Genomic DNA, 4,667 nt, shown 5'->3' with positions numbered 1-4,667 from the left:
CACGGAGCGATCTTAATGCTAACAAATTCTTAACTGTTCGCCGCAAAACTTAAACAGTGAAAACCAGTGAAAGGAGCTTAGAAGCTCCTTAGACGTTCCATGAACTCCATAACGCATTCCTGTGTTTCTATTCCTCGACATTTATTCATTATACTTATTGATTTCAGTCATCGTCCACTTCTACTGCTAATATTTCCAATAATCTCCATAAGTTTTTTATTTTAAAAAACCAATTCTCTCGTTTAAGTAATAATCGTGGTCAACTATTGTATGGAAGTCACAAATTTAATTATTCTAAATAATAATATTAATTAAACAAGATACGTATTAACACAGTTAGAAAGTAATTTATTAAATAAATCCCTAAATTTTTTACCTCATCAGGATCCTGTTTCGAAGTATTATTCGTCATTAAGGAACTCAGCAACGTGATACTGGCAATGAGCGAATTTTGACAGCTAACGGGAGGCGAGGAGAGTACAGACGATTTCTCATCTGCCTCCACTTGATTTTTTAACAGTCGACCAAAATTCACTCCCATAGAGCCCAGCTCGTGGTAAGTGCTGATGAACATATAATTTCATATAAAATAATAGAAGTGACGCTTACAAGCGAATCAACATTGATATTTATATATTTTTTTCTACGAAAAGACAATGATACTATCATGTTAACAGGTAATTAACCTACGCAAATAACAAGATGAATTGAAAAGATAGAAAGTGCAGTAGAATCACCCTTCAGTTTGGATAGCTCCGTCCTTTGAAACGATAATTCTACCGACGTTGCGTAGATATTGCAACTGATGAGTAATGAGAATTCGAGTCTTGCCTCGTAAATATTTATCCATGCATTTTTCAAATATATGCTTACCCACATGGGCGTCTACGGCGCTTAAACGATCGTCCATAAGATATATGTCGGCATCGGCATAAACGGCTCTCGCCAAGTTTATTCTGTCAATTATATACACATATACATATATATGAAATGCAAACATTTTCAAGAAAATTAATTTTTTATGATTCTTAACAACCTTATCATATATAGGTAAAAAGAATTAAAAGAGAGTCTCTGAGATTATATAAATAAAGATTACAAATTTCACTAAATTCAACATGTTTTGTCTTATTAGGATGTTTTGTAAACCAACCTTGCACGCTGGCCACCGAAAAGACTGACACCCTTCTCTCCTACAATCGTCTTATCACCGTAAGGTAGCAGGCTGAAATCTCTCTTTAACTGACACACTTTAGTCACGCGATCGTATCGAATCTGATCCATTGTTCTTCCGAATAGAATATTTTGTCTCACCGAATCAGCGAAAAGCCACGGTTCTTGACTGGCATAGGCAATCCTGCCGTTAATCTATGAAAAAATATTTAAAAGTACAATAGTATATATTAATTAGCTGTGTAAATTAATTATGTACATTAATTATACATATTAATTTATAAATATTTAAATTAATTAGAAATACATGTATATTTATAAAAATAAATTGATTAAATAATTTATTTTTATGGACAAAATAGTTTATTTGATATTTATATATTAAAATTTTTTAAATATTTGTCATTAACTAAAGAGGAATCGTCAACATACTTGAATGGAGCCATCTTGCAAACGCAATTCTTTCAGGATGACCTTCAACAGACTGCTCTTTCCCGCGCCGACCTGGCCGACGACAGCAATCAGTTCACCGGAATGTACTTTCATGTTGATGTTCAGTAAGGTGTCTTCTTGTTCATAATCCAACCACTTAGCATTTCCGTTCTTGATGGACATGCTATACTCGAAATTGTTCAGTTGGTCTACGATTGCGCTATCGTTCTTCTTCTGCTCGATTAAATTTTCCTTCGAAATTTTTTGTTATTATTCTCTTTCACATCTCCTGTTGGTTATTCTCCTTCTCATTCTTATTATTCTCTTTTGTGTCCTTATTGTTCTCCTTATTATACTTCTTTGCTTCAATCTCGGAAAGAATCAGTTCGTCATACATGAGGAATTTTTGCAGTCGTTTTATGGACACAATCGTTTCCGCTACTTGTGTTATTCCTGGGTTATCACAAAAACAAAAAAGCAAATAAAAAAAATAAAATGTAGAATAGAATAATTTACTTTATATTTAACGGGTTAGATGTGATTCTTAAACGAAACTTTAATTTATTATGATATTAAGATAATAAAGTGCATAAAGTATAAAATATAATAATTGAAAAGAAGTAAGGTAATCAGCCCGTATATAGTGTACGACCTACTGTTTGTTTATGAGAAATTATATGGTGAATTCAATGGATAGCACTAATAAATCGTGCAGGCAGTCCGTCTGATTTGATTACATCAGTTTGTCCATTCTGATATTGTTAGTAAATCAAAATACATCAGAGCGTCATCAGTCGTGATGTACTTAACATTTCGTAGATAAGTAAGTAATTATCTTCTATAACTACTAATAGATGATTTAATTTGAAAATAGTTTCAAATAAAAGACTAATTATGTATAATAATTTGCCGATTGTGGCCATTATGGCTTTAATCAGCAAGTTATCGCATGCAAATGCTCGTGAACACATTACGTCGACTCTGCTACAAATGCAGCGAAGAATTCATCATTCAGTGTTGAACAGCGAGGAAGGAAAGACAGATAAAAAAAGAAAAGTAAAAACTTGAAAAAGTAAAAACGAAGAAATAAAAAGGAGCATTGCAAGTGTCAATATTGATTGAAGCCATTCACATATGTAATTATCACATACATTGCTACACTAATTATCGCATACCTTGCGGAAAGTAGGCAGTCATGATTAAGCTTAAACTGTTATAATAGGCAGTTATCACGTACACCTTCTCGGCCGTTATCTTGTAGCCAAACAGAATATAAGACATTATCGTAATGAACAACGATATTCTTATCATAAAGACGATGAAAGACTTGACGATACCTCTGACACATGACGCCCATTGAATGATATTAACTTCTTTTCTTAAATTGAATTTTGTAGCGTTAATATATTGTACAATATATATATTTTTTCTTTTTCATTTCAAATAAAAAATATCGTACAATATTAATCGTCCTAGGATATGACTATTTCTAATATTGAAATTTTATTTCTAATCCTGGAATTTTTGTCAAAACAAACATTAAAAAACAGAAATATTCTCTGCTTCTACTTTTTGGGCTACGAAGGCGTTATCACAAACAGGTTTTGCAAGAATAATCTTTTTTGTTGCAATGTATTGTACAATCGATACAAATATTTTTTACGTAATCAATTTATGCGGTAGTACTTACTTTCTTGCTTTTTCTATGTGAGCGAGGTGAAAAAATTCTCCCAGGTATACATCTCGATGGCTTGGATTCCACTAATAATTTCGTTCATTAATCGTACTCTCTCATCTGTCCTGGTAACAGTTCTTAATCTCAGCTCTGACGACTTCTTGCCTAGCCACACTAAGGAATTTTAGAAATATTATACGATTAGAAGCAACTCTCATAACTTGTTAGTGATTTACCAAATGATATATATTAATTGAGCAGAAAAAAGGCTCAGTAATTAGGGAAACTTAGCAAGAAACTCAACAATTTGGAGACATAGCAATGAAAATATAAAATTTGGACACAGAATTTTTTCTCGTATTTAAAAAAATTTTAAAGGCATAGTTGAAAAGCAACAATTTACAATGTAAAGATTTCAGATTAAAGTTAATTTAAATTAATTATCGTTTATTAAAAATCTATTATTTGTTATTTATTATTTATCAAAACTAATCATAAGTCAAGATTCTACCAATAGACAGTTTAATTGAAGCAAAAAGATGATTTTCATTAGCAAAGATACTTATGATTTAAAGTATTTAAACGTTTCTTAACTTTGCAAAAGGCACACGTACACATACAAGTTACTTTCAATTTAATAAGCCGATTAAATTGAAATTGACTTGATATATATGTGTACGTGTGCCTTTTATAAAGTTTAGAAATGTTTGCTAGAAACTATCAGAGCATTGACAGCCTCACCTTGAAAAGGGATGAACATCAGAAGAAATGCGATACCGAAAATAGATGATATTCCGATGTCGATCAAATGGAATGTAATATATGTGATGATGATGGTCTCCAAAGGTCCAAGCCATAAATAATGGAGAAATATGATACTGACGTCGAATCTATTGACGTCGTTAGATAGCAGATTGACTGCCTGGTCGATTGTCGTTTCGCCCAACGCGGTTCTAGTTAGCTTCAATGTCTTGCGGTAGATCAGCGAACAGCAGGCTACGCGAACCTTCATACCCAAATGAGTTATATCCATCATGTAAGGATGGACTACGAACATGTTAACAGCGGAACACAAAATAATGCCGATGGCGCATTTGTACGCGTAAAACTTGTCGATGTTACGTCCGTCCGTGCGTCTAATATGTTACGTCCGTCCGTCTCACGAGATCCGCACTCCCGATTCGCCGAAATGAGTCACTCGTGAGTATAAAGGTAAACAGATGTTTATTTACAATCACAGGACTACAGCGTGATACAATTGAGCGTAATAACCAGATAAATATCTCGCGTAGAGAGAAACACGTCCGTTCGTGACGGAGACTCTCTTCCGAGTTGTTTAACAACTCCGCGCTCGTCGCCAAGCAACGCGCTCTTCGTTCTTCAGGAA

General features: G+C 33.4%; 1 pseudogene; it reads right to left on the bottom strand.

Annotated features, from left to right (window-relative positions):
* Positions 1–242: 242 nt before the first annotated feature.
* The window catches only part of LOC108768184 (probable multidrug resistance-associated protein lethal(2)03659), a 6,541-nt pseudogene continuing 2,116 nt past the window's right edge, over positions 243–4,667 (bottom strand).

This window comes from Trachymyrmex cornetzi, unplaced genomic scaffold, assembly GCF_001594075.2.
Source record: "Trachymyrmex cornetzi isolate Tcor2-1 unplaced genomic scaffold, Tcor1.1 scaffold758, whole genome shotgun sequence".
Lineage (NCBI taxonomy): Eukaryota > Metazoa > Arthropoda > Insecta > Hymenoptera > Formicidae > Trachymyrmex > Trachymyrmex cornetzi.
Note: the sequence above shows the minus strand (reverse complement) of the source record. Positions and strands in the feature narration are given on the sequence as shown.